The 13,412-nt window shown below is 35.8% G+C and overlaps 1 pseudogene; it reads left to right on the top strand.

Annotated features, from left to right (window-relative positions):
* Positions 1-5,441: 5,441 nt before the first annotated feature.
* LOC101565720 lies at positions 5,442-6,295 on the top strand (annotated as a pseudogene).
* The last annotated feature ends 7,117 nt before the right edge of the window (positions 6,296-13,412 follow it).

The following is a 13,412-nucleotide window of genomic DNA, read 5'->3' as shown; positions in this document are numbered from 1 at the left end:
AGATCTCGCAAGGTGCAGCATACCGAATCCAGTCTCGTGCTCATGGTCTGATAGCTCACAGTTGTGTTCATCAAAATAAGACGTCAAAAAAGAATGATTTTGGACAATATGTTTTATTTATGTTGCAACAAAATATTAAATAGTAGTACCGCTAGTACATATTCTCGTCTTGATTTCATTCAAATTGATTCTAAGTGGGGCTGGTGAAATGGCTCAGTGGTCTAAAGCACCTACTTAGAATAAGTTTAGCAAAGCACAGGGACCACGGTTCTAATCCCACAGCACCACATGCCAGCCCGCCCCTCCCCCTGGTGGGTTGGGCTGGTCACACACACACACACACACACACACACATAAATAAATAAATTAATAATAAAAAAATTGATTCTAAGTGTCTTGCCTCTAAATGTTGGTAGAAGATGGTGGTAGCTGCTCTTTATGAAGTTAAGATAGTTCTTTCCTAGTTTTAGGGAATCTGCGTATATTAGGTATTAAATTATAACAACTGCTTCTTTGAAAACTATTGTGATGATGTCTTTAATACTTTGTTTTGCTGATATGGCATGTTTCTCTAATGGTTTACTGATATCTGTCACTCAGTTGAAATCCTACTATAAACTCTCTTGGTCATCATGCATTTGTAACTTTTTTTATTCCTGCTGGATTTGACGTGGTCTTGATGATTTTGCAGCAGACTTCTTGCCCATCCTCCACTCTTGTCTTTGCTGAAGTGTATTTTCAGGCGCAATTCTTCTTGATCAAATCATGCTGCCAAACCTTAAAAACCAAAGTCCTCGATGTGGACATGACATTCTGCATAGCCTGCCCACACAGCCTCAGCAGGTAAATGCTTAGTTTTGTTCTGACAACACGTGTCTATTTGACTCCAATGCCCATTCACTTCTACCTTATGGTTCCTCTTCATTTCTGGTCCATGAGGATTTTCTCTTGGATTCAGAATTGGCCATTCACTCACAAAAACCCTTGTCAGCTTTTAGCCGTAGCGTTCATATACTGATGACAAGAATCTGTATTGGCAAATATTGGCAAGGGAACTGAAATTTTCTTAAATCTCTGAGGAGTTGTGCTTACAAGGCAGGATGTTATAAGCAGTGAATAATTATGGGGATTAATTTCTATGGCAATGTGGTCTTAGTGTTCTAGTGAAAAAAATGCTGGTTCTTTCTACATTGATTTTTTTTTACCTCATTGTCCTTATGAATATGCTTTTAAATCCTCTATTTTTGAATCTTCCTTAACTATTTCACATCTGATTTTGTGAATCATTGGTGTTTCATAGACTTATGAGTATAAATTATTATTCCAAAGACTCCAAAGAATATCGTGTTCAGTGTATCGTACTGGAATTGTAGCCGTAGGTTTTGCTATAGAATCTTAAGATGCTCTCACTAAAGACACCTTGGGAAAAATTCTTAATATGAAAAAAAGATAAAGTATTATTTCCTCAGAGGAGAAAATAATGTACAAAATTTTTGGATTAGAGAAAGGATGCCTTTACAATTGGATGCCTTTTACAAAGCTCATTAGAAGTTGAATAGAGGACTTGTCTTCCTGCTTTGCCATGCCAGTCCTGCAGCGCCAGTGTAAGAAATCTTTTCCTAAAGAGCCTGCATTTCTCTATTTCATTAAACAGTTGGCTGAATCTGTTCAACATTTGTCAGATGAATTTAGCCATCTTTCTTTAAAAAGGAATGAGGGATTTTTTTTCAAATTTCAGCAGATTTTTTTAAAAATGATTTTATATCAAGAATACTAATTGTGAAAGCAGAGATCTCCAGGCTTTTTTTTTCTAAATACCACACTAATTACTTTGGAGGCAATGCTAAAACTAGCATGTTTAGATTTTATATCACTCACAAGGCCTATGATTACATAATATGAAGTAATAAACTGAGGCATTTTAATGAATAAACCAACTGAATCTATCTTTGCTATCCTGTATTAGAAGGAGTACTAATTAACAGATTAACTCTTGGTTTAATGGAAATTTTAAAGATTGTCTACATTAATTTTTATTGTCATTATGAAAGCCTCTTTAGAGTATTCTCTAAGTTTCAGAAATAAAACTATGATTGATGTACCTATCATTCTTTTATATTATATAATAGTCATGTAGTCATTCAGCACAAAAAGAATGCATTTAGACAGTCTTTGTTCAAGTTTAGTAGTAAGTAGAATCAAATACTGGCTAAGAGCTTGAACTCCAGAATCAAGCTACCTCGGGTTTATTCCATGTACTAGCTGTGTGACCTTGAGAAGGTTACTTCCTCTGTAAAATGTTTCCTTTGCATCATAATAGTATAAAGTTGGTACAGAATAAAATAATTACAATTATATGAAGCGCTCAAAGAGGAGGTCCTGGTATATAGCAATACATTATAGTATTTTTCTGTCTATCTGTCTCCATTTCTCTCTCTCTCTCTCTCTCTCTCTCTCTCTCTCTCTCTCTCTCTTCTGTCTCTGTGTCTCTTTCATCTCAATTTTCTGGAATTTGAAGGAATTTTAGTTTAGTTTAGTTTTGTTTTCCAGTACCCAGGACTGAACTCAGTACTTTTCATTTGCCAGGCAAGTGCCTTTTCTGCTGAGCTATCTCCCTGGCCCTGAAGCAATTTTAGAAACACACACACACACACACACACACACACACACACACACACACAGCTCCCCTCCTTTCTTTAGCATATCTCTAATTTGCCCCACAGACACCTTTTCCACCCTCCCCCTTGCCTTTGCTCTGGAAAGCCCGCATTTGCTTTTTGGCTGTCAGTTGGGTTTGGCTAACAAAGACCACTGACAAGAGATCAAAAGGAAGGGGAGTGAGGTCATTGTACTTTAACCAAAGATTTCTTGATCCTTTCCTCCTACAGTCCCAGCTCCCTGGAGGCAGCCCTGTGAGGCCCCTGTCTGTGTCTCCAGTTTCCAGAAACCAGTCCTTCTTCACATCACCTTCCCATGTCGGGGCTGATCTAGGGCTGCAGATGCTTTCCTTTTCCTTATCCCTTCTTGTCTTGCCTAAGCGCAGCTGCTCCTAGTCCTAGACTGCCGCAGTAGCTCTTGTATTCCTTGACCCCCTGCCTGTAATCAACACTAATTGTTGAGCAACTGTTGGGTTACCAACAAGCACATCATCTTCTCACCCTCAAGACACTTGCCTAAGGACCTGGCCAAGAAGGACTGATGACACCCTTACTGAAAAATCGTAAGATGAATCACCACATAGATCCATCATTTTATTCTAGGAAACGAAGCTTGCCCTAGACAGCATGCAGGCTTTGTTCTTTTTAAGCATCTCTTAATATTTCCGGTTGTGGCTTTTCTTGGCCTCGGCTCTCCCAAGGTGTCCTGAGCCTGACCCTCCACTTCTTGGCACCCTTTACTGAATGAATCATCTCCAGGTACTTCACAATGAGAGATTGGCATGTGTCTCGCCAGCATCAATATCTACCTTAGCACTACTTCCCCAGGTGCCTGCTTGCAGGTAAAAGCTACTGATTTGAGTTAATGCAGTGCTTGATGCACATATTTGAAAGCAGTGCCTTAATTCAAAGAACTGTAGTAGATTTCTGAAGAAATTTTTTTCCCAAAAATCTATGAATAGATCAGAGAAACTCAGTCAAGCTACAAGCTAAGTAAATTCAAGAAAAGCCACACCTGAAGCATTGTGGTCAATATTCTGAGAACCAGATATAAAAAGAAAATCTTGAAAGCAGCTAGGGATAAAAGGATGCTGAAAGGGGAACAACAATATGAATGACAGTGAGCTTTGCAGAAGCAGTACAGGTCTGAAGACAAAGGAAGAAGGTCTTTAACCTAACAGAAAAAGTTCTTAACTCAGAACTCCCCCCCACACACAAAATCCTCAATAATGTGCAGAAAATGAAGGTAATTTTAGATAAATAAATGGTACATAATTTGTTGTCAACAGACCTGCGTTAAAAGCAAAACACTAAAATGTGTTATTTTTTTAAACAAAAATTTATTTTAAAGACAAAGAAAACACACCAAAAAAATCTAACACAATATGATAGTGTAATAATATCATTAAGTTTCTCTTCTGGAGGGTTCACAACTTAAGTTTGCAGACCAAAAATTAGAGACAAAAAAAGGGCTGCAAGGGCAGCCAACATTTTGGCCCTAGCCTTTCAAGGTCAGTGAGGATTCAGGACATAGGAGAACCTGTACTGTAACATCCTATAACTCAGCTGTGTCTCAAATTTACTGATCAAGGAGATTATGGGGCCACGGAGGAAAGTGATGGATGATGTAGAGTGTGCCTAAAGAGAGTCACATAGAGAGAAAACATTCTCTCAGGCTTTCACAGAAAGCAAATAGGTCAAACAGTGGCCATGACTCATCCACATGGCTGACACTCACAAAGAATCTACAAACTGCGGTACAGTGTTTCAGGCTAAATCCTGAGGGGATTTGACTGACCTTATCAGATACAAAAGTTATATTTCTTGTTATGTAGGTCTTGCTTTATCTTGGTCTTAACCATCCAGCATAAAAGTATAAAAACAAGGTATAAAAAGGAAAGCCATATTAATATGCTGAGCTGTAAAAGGCTCAAGTCAACGACTTCTGACATTGCCAGTCCTACATATAACCCATTACTATTATGGACCACCGGACTGTATTGGATTATTTTGCTGAATTCATGCACCTACAATATTTAAATGGCAATGGAATATCCATCTGTGAAAAAATTAAACAAAAAAAGGGATACAGATGAAGGACCATTTTGTATCTGTATATACAAAATAGGATAGATATACAGCTACTTTCTCTTAATTCAGTGAGAAGAAAGATTTATACTAATAGTGTTTGCAGAGGATATCATGTCTGCATCTTGTGCTATGAATAACCACTACGAAGACAACAACAATATAAAATGTATTAATTGTTGAAACTGTCCTACTAATCGGTTTTAAAACTCATTGCTATTTGTTTCTCAATAAAATTAATTAAATATTTTAAAAAGATAAAATAAAATTTAAGCAGAAAGGCTGATAAGTTTTTGACAAAACTAGCAGGAAACAAAATTAAGAGATAACAATATTGCAATACAAAGAAAAAAATAAGGCAATATAATAGAAGGGTAACAATGGTTAATACATTGTATATTGTTTTCATCTTAAATAGAATTTTTAAACGTAAAAAAAATTGGAAATGATAGTATTTCACTAAGCAAAACTTAATTTTTTTCTCCTTTTTAATTTTTATAATTTTAATCAACTTTGTATGCCTATATTTGGTAATCTGAACAAGTAATTTGAAGACACCAATACACAAATAACCCCCATTATTGAATTCCTATCATTTTCTAAAAGGTACTCTTCAAATTACATTTTGCACTGTGGGAGAGACTTGGTCTGAGCCAGGAGGCCTGTTCTTGCTTGTAAACTATGTTAGAGGCAAACTATGGGGCCATTGAAGATGGCAATTTGGAAGAAATGGAAGAGGAAGTATGGTTTAAGAAGAGAACAAGATGAAGAAATGCGGACCAAGGTCCTGTCAGGGAAGATGTAGAAAAAGCTAAGAAGAGGTGAGGCCGCCCTCCAGCTGAGAAGCTGTCACCAAATCCCCCCAAACTGACAAAACAGATGAACGTTGTTGTTGATATTGTGATCAACTACAAAGACAGTTCAGGGCGGCAGCTCAGTGAGGTCTTCTTTCAGTTACCTTCCAGGAAAGAGTTCCCAGGATACTATGAATTAACTAGGAACCAGTGGATTTCAAAAAAGTAAAGGAAAGAATTCGTAATCATAAGTACCAGAGCCGGGGTGACCTGGAGAGGGATGTCATGCTTCTCTGTCACAGTGCTCAGATGTTCAACTTGGAGGGATCCCAGACCTACAAGGACTCCATCGTCATATAGTCAATGTTTAAGAGTGCGCAGCAGAAAATTGCCAAACAGGAAGAAAGTGAGGAGGAAAGCAGTGAGGAAGAGGAAGAGGAAGAGGAAGAAGAGTCGGATTCGGAGGCAAAATCTGTTAAGGTGAAAATCAAGCCCAATAAGAGAGATGAGAAAGGCCGGGACAAAGGAAAAGGAATCAAAAGGCCAAACCAAGGAAAAGCAGAGGCAGTGGTGAGTGACTTTGACAGCGACGAAGAGCAGGATGAAAACCACCAGTCAGAAGCAAGTGGACTGATGATGTGTGACCCCTGTGGAACTGAAGAATTTTTCTTCCCTCTCCCATTTCTATCCAGCAGCTTCACGTATCCTGTGGGCACTGGGTTCTTTCTGTGTCCTCCTCCTCATCTTATAAATTAGCTTTAGAACAGTGCCACACAAACATGATATCATGGTATAAAAACACAAAGTTTGCAATGTATTGTGACCAAATGGGGCTCCACTATTCAAAGATTAAAACAAACAAAAGCTTTTGATGGAAGATGTGTGGGTCTAATTTCTATGTGTGGGTCTAATTTGGTAAAGGTTTGTGCCTGGCTTTATCACCTGTTCAGTTAAGATTTTTGTCTTTGTCGCACTGGTAACCAGGAGAAGCCATTTAAAGCTGCTGGTTATTTTATTTTTCATCAGGCAATTTTCAAGATTTTTATTTGTTCAGTATTGTTTTTTACACTGTGTTACACATAGAAACAACATTAATAGGTAACAAATGTACAGTAGTTAGATTTCACCTACATATATATTTTTCTACTTCATGCTCTATGATCTGAAAAATGCTTTTTTAATTGTATAAGATTATGTCTACTGTAAACACTGCTTAATTTTTTTTTTGTTCTTGGTTTTTAAAAATTCTGTTGTAAAAGCTATTGAATATTGCTATTTATATAATGTACTGAATGGCTTCTTTCGTCCACTTGACTTCCAATGTCACCAATGTGTATTGTCTCTGTCTCTCTAAAGTATACTTAATCTTTGCTTTCTTTGCACAATGTCTTTGGTTGCAAGTCATAAGCCTGAGGCAAATAAAATTCCAGTAATTTCAAAGAATGTGGTGTAGGTGCTTTACTAATAAACATAATTTGCTCCACCAAAAAAAAAAAAAAAAAGGTACTCCTCAGACTGAACAGAAAGGATACCAGATGGACATTTATATCAACAGGAAAGGATAAGACTCATAAATGGTAAAAATAAAAATAAATATATAAAATACTATTTTTTTCTTCCTGTAATTTCCTTAGACAAAGTGATAGTTTGGAACAAAAACATTAACAGTGGAAGATTAATAATATGAAGCTAATTAAAAGGTTAATAATGTGAAAAATAAAACATGTTACAAGAATAGCAGAAATGATAGGGAAGATAAATGGAATTAGATTGCTATAGCTCATACAAAACAGCAGTTGTGCAGTGTGGAACGGTGCTATATTGAGTGAAAACAGACTTCAGTAGGTTAAGGATGTGTATCACTGAATTTAGAACGACCAATAAATATAGTGAGAAGAGTATACCTTAAAAACTAGTGGAGAAATAAAATGATATATTGGTCCATTCAGGCTGCTATAATAAAGCACCATAAATAGGGTAGCTTAGAAAGAACAAACTTATTTTTTACATATCCAAAGGCTGGGAAGTCTAAGATCGAGTGGCTGGCAGGGCATGGATCTTCTTTTTTGTTTATTTCTTTACTTGGGAGAAATTCCACACAACATTCTGGGCCTCTTTCGTATGCTGTGCGTCTCACTAAAGAGGCTTCTGCTCTTGTGACTCTGTCCTCGCTCCAAGGAGGTATTCTATCCAACCCTCTTACCTTGAGGATTAGGATTTCAGCACACAAATTTTGAAAAGACACAAACATTCAGATTATACATAGCAAATGAAATAATGAAAGTACATTGTAACAAAAAATAAGGCAGAAGAGAAACAACATAGGAATAAAAACCAAAGGAAAAGGAAAATGAACTAGAAACTGGAAGACAAAACATAAACATCAATAACTATGTTAAATGTAAGTAGATTGATAGCCCAATTAAAAAAAACAGAATAAAAGCAACCACACATATTCTATAAAAGATCCACTCTAACTATGAAGACACAAGCAAGTAAAAGAATAAAGATAGATATGCCATGCCTATAATAAGCATAAGAAAGCAAATACTTCTACATTAGAACAGAGTAAATAGAGGTAGAAGAGGTAACAGCACAATAACACAAGGATGCTACATTTTGTGTACCAAATAAAATGTTCAGGAAATAGAAACAGAGAAGTAGAGAAAAAATGATAAATCTATAAGTATATTTGAAGATTAAAATATTCCTCATTCAGCAATTGAAAAAAATCTATAGAAAGACAAATCAGTCCAGACATAAAGTTTGAAATACATTATTCAGCCACTGAATGTAACTGACAGCTAAAGACTCTACACTTGGCTGGGGAGATAGCTCACTGGTCTAAGTGCCTGCCAGGCAAGTTCAAGGACCCAGATTCGACCGCTGGTACCACATGCTGTGCTGGCTCCAGAACCTTGGGCACACCTTGCTGGCCACCAAAACCAGACATGGTGGTGCACACCTGCTATCTCAGCACTGTGGAAGCTGAGACAGGAGAATCACTACAATTCAAGCTGTGTAGAGAAACCCTATACCAAATACATAATTAAATAATTTTTTTTAAAAAAAGACTCTACACTCGAAAGTGTTGAAATATATATTCTGAAAACTGCCATTGAAAGAGTATATGTTTGTTGTGTTTTGTGCCGGATGTCTTCCCAAAACTTCATGAAGTCATGGGGGGGGGCATTTCAGAGGCAGCTGGATCTAGAGTCTGTGATTGGCTTATTGTCCAGTGCTGGGATTGACAGTATGAATGCTGCACCTGCTGTAGGGCAGGTAGCCTTGCATACAGTATAAGGGAGGAAAGAGGCTTGCTCCTCCCTTTTGATCTTGCTGCTTTTGGTGTCTTTTGCCATGAATTGCTTCGCTCTGACGTGGACCTCTCTGCATTGGAGCCAGCAGATTATGGGCTGAAACTACTACCAACTGAAGCTGAATAAGACTTTCTCCCTTTAATTTTCGATGTTGGGTATTTTTTCCAGCAAGGAGAAAATAAATTAAGGCAGCAGAGCTTATTTACCTAGCTAGGTAATAGGAAAGGCCAAAAAATAAGACTCAACAATTTCAAATGATTAAAGCATGGATGGGGCTGGAGAGATGGCTCAGTGATCTAAAGCACCTACTTTGAACAAGCCTGGCGAAGCACAGGGACCGCGGTTCGATCCCCCAGCACCACAGGCCAGCCAGCTCCGCCCCCAGGTGGGCTGAGCTGGCCACACACACACACGCACACAATAAATAAATGTAAATAAATAAATAAATAAAAATAAAGCATGGACTATATTTTCTGACTAAAAAAAATCAAGTAGAAAATAACAGCACATTTTAAAATTCACGAACATTTATAAAATTAAATACATTTCTGAATAATGTGGAGGTCAAGAAAAGGATCACAAGAAAAGTTTTAAAACGCTGCTAACTAAATATTTATAAAAGTATAATATATTGAAGTTTGTGGGATTTAGCTGAAATAGTGCTTAGATATAATTTATAGTTTTAAATGACAATAGGAAAAGAATAAATATTCTTAATCAGTGGCATACATTTATATTCAAGAAGCTATTAAAAAAAGAAATATCTTGGGTAAGGTCAGTAAAGGAAAAACAATATATATTTTTATTGCAGGTACTAATAAAAATAGAATAGGGAAAACTACCAAAACTCAATGTCATTCCATTGAAAAAATTAATAAAACTATATTAGAGAAAGCTAATTAAGAATAAAAAGCTAAAAAAAAGTCACAAGTTACTAACAAAAAGAATGATACAAAAAATAATGTTACGGGTCAAATACACATTAAAATACTAAAGGAATATTAGAAACAAATTTATGCCAATAAGCTTGCAAATATTTATGAAATGATAAGACTTTTGAGAAAACACAGAATCTAATGTAAGAAGAAAGAAAAACTATGAACATTCTTGTCTCTACTAAGGAAATTAAAGGCATAATCAAAACTTTCCAGGAAAAAAAAAAGCCCCAAGCCCATATGGTTTAACCTTAGATATATCAAACATTTTTTTAAAACTAACAATCTATTGTGGTTTACATTTTTTTTCAAGGTAAACAATATAATACAGGACAGATTTTATGATATTGTATAATGAATCACCCAAAGAATTATATACGGAAGTGCAGCAAACCTAACCACACACCAAACACTAGAGAATCCAGCTGAAGATCTTAACGCTCATAGCAACACCTCCCACAAGCCCAAAGTCTCGTGCAGGCCCACTTCATGGATCTGTGTTGGAAAGGCCCAAAGGTCAGTGGTGGAAGCTAGAAAGTCTATGCTAGTGGGATGAAGGATCTGTGCTATCAGACTGAGGGATCTGAACTGGAGACTGGAAGCAACACTCAAGATAAGCATCAGAGCTCCCACAAAAGTAGAACAGCCATCCTCAGCAACGGTGAGGTCCCGAGCTCCTCAAGTGATGAGGAAAGCTGAGTTCCCATCAGGAAAGCCTATGAAACAAGCTAAGCAGTGCACCATCTTCCCCTCCAGAGGCAGGAAATGATGCTGAAGATGAAGACCAAAGCTCCTCCAAAGTTCATTGAGAAAGCCAGCATGACAAGATCCTCCAGCAGAACAGCCCAAGAGAACCAATAGCTTCCAACAGATCCAACAGATGGCTTTTCCAAACAGCATCCCTAAAAGTGTTTCGGCAGCTTCTCCAGTTCTGCCTTTTGTGTTGCTGGCAACAACCCTCAGGTGGGCCTTCTGACCCAACACCATGTTAGTTTAATTCAGTTGGGTGTAATAAGTTGACCACCAGTTAGAAATCTACTACACAGTCTTACACAAATTCTTACAAGAAATAGGAGATAAAACATTTCCCAACACACTTTGTAAAGCTAATCAGAACTATTACACAAAAACCTGATGAATGCATTAACACAAAAATTAAACATCAACATTAAAATACTTAAAATGCTTTGAAAACTGAACTGGCTAATATTCTTGGAAGATAATGTCTTCTAACATTTACCCTGAGAATGTAAAGTTTGTTCAAAACTGAAAAGTCAATATAATTCATTATTTTAAAGAATAAAGGAGAAAAGCTATAAAAATCATCTTAATACTTTTAAAACTATAACAAATTTAGCACTCATTCTTGATTTAAAAAAAAAAAAAAAAAAAAAAAAACTCCCAGAAAACAAGTAAGGTCCAGGAAAATCTCATTTTGTAAAGGAAAACAACAAAAATTAATATATCTCACAATATAATTTTGTTTTCTTGCACAGCATTGAATGCAATAATATATACTCTTAGTATCTGTCCTTAAATTGTTTTGGATATAATAACCAACTCAGTAAGGCAATGTAAAGAAGTAAAATGTTCTCAGATTGGAAAGGAAGAAGTAAAATACTTCATTTTCAGATGACATGATACTAAGGAATTGTAAGAAATGTATGGTAATTAATAAAATAATTTATCAAAATTTGAAGATAAAAGATCACTGTCCAAAAGTTAATTGTATTTCTAGATGGCAGCAAAAAAGATGGAAAAGAAAATTGTAAAATATAGTCCTCTTATTAACTGAAAATATAAAATGCATTGGCATTGATTTAATGAAAGATGTATAAAACCTTTGCATTGAAGATCACAAAACATTATTGAGGTATATTGAAAAAATATATATATATATGTCATACCATGTTTAAGTGACACCATGGATTAATCAGGTTAAGAAGTGTGTTTTTCTCAAATTCAAATTCTCCATTTCTCAAATTCAAATTTGTCCATAGAGTCCTACAATATCAATAAAATTCCAGTAGGAGTATCAGAAAAATGGATAAGCTGATTCAAAACTGTATACAGAAATACAATGGATCTAAAATTACCTAAACAAAGTTGAAGAAGAATCAAGTTGAAGAATATATACTATTTGATGGTAAGACTTAGAAATTTTTTTTTCTTTTTTGAAGAAATAGCTTGATAGTAAATGGCTTCTGGAGAAGAAGGGAAACACAATAGAACACAATTTCAATAATCATGACTATGGTATTAATATATGATAGTTATATACAACAAAGGAACCAAGTACAAAGTTTTGGAACAAAACTAAACATACTGCTCATTAATCTGCAGCAAAATAACAAATCAGTTCATTAAGAGAAGAAAACTTTTTACAAATCATGCTGGAATAATTGAATAGCTACACTTTTTAAAAACCTTACTCATACACAAAAAATTAATTTTAAATAGGCTATAAATCCAAATATAAGTAAAACTATAAAGTGTTTAGAATAGAACATTGAAGACAATTTTTACAAATACAGGTAGTCAATTATTTCTCAGGCAGGATACAAAAAGTACAAGTCGTAAAACAAAAATTGATAAATTGGTCTTCATCAAAATTTAAATATGCTCTTTGAAAGACACTGTTAAGAAAATGAAAAGGCAGGGCACAAATAATGAGAAAAAGCTATTCACAGTCTTTGCCTTTGATAAAAGGCTTAAATCCAAGATAAACAAAAACTGTAAGTAAGAGAATGATGACTCATTCAAAAATGTGCCAAAAACTTGGACAGACATGAATAGATAATAAGCACATGCCAAGATGTTTGACATCATTAGTCATCAAGGAAATCACAATGAAATTCCACTACCAACACACTAGAGCAAATAAAATGGAAAAGCATGCAATAATAGGATGAGAATTTTCATCTATTGCTTATAAGAGTGTAAAATGGTCCAGCCATTTTGGAAAGGGTTCGGTAATTTCCTGTAAATTTAGATATATACTTACCACAAAATGACTAATTTCACTCCTTTGTATTTTTTCAAAAGATCAGAAGCCTATGTCCTCAAAAAGATTCTGATACATTGATTGAAAGCAATTTTATTCATAATGGGCAAAACTAGAAACAATTCAAGTGTCTGCTAACAGGTGAATAAATATGCAATATTGTGGCATATTCATTATTTATAGGGTTAGAATAGTGCTCATCAATGAAAGCCTCAAATTATTGGCATATGGAATATGTGCACGAATTCAAAACAAGTGTAATATAAGAGTGTAAACTGGTTGCGTTCATTTTTTTTCTAAGTTGAAAAGCAATTTACTTCACTGGAAAGATAAAAGTGATCCAACTCTAGGTCTAGCCTTTGGGTGAAAAGAAACCCAAAAGCAAGGGTGACTCTCTCACCGAGGTCATTCCCAAATTCAACACCCACTGGAGGCTGGAGGCAGGGAGGAGACAGGGCAGAGCCCACCACAGCTTCTGCATACAGTGAGGCCTGCTAGGAAAACAGAACGTGAATGGGAAGCTACAGAAGTATTAAACAACAGCAAGAACAGGATAATAGGCACTAGAGAGACCTTATTACCTTGCTAAGTGCAGACCTCCTTTCTTTTTTTCT

Source organism: Octodon degus, unplaced genomic scaffold, assembly GCF_000260255.1.
Source record: "Octodon degus isolate 3935 unplaced genomic scaffold, OctDeg1.0 scaffold00025, whole genome shotgun sequence".
Lineage (NCBI taxonomy): Eukaryota > Metazoa > Chordata > Mammalia > Rodentia > Octodontidae > Octodon > Octodon degus.
Note: the sequence above shows the minus strand (reverse complement) of the source record. Positions and strands in the feature narration are given on the sequence as shown.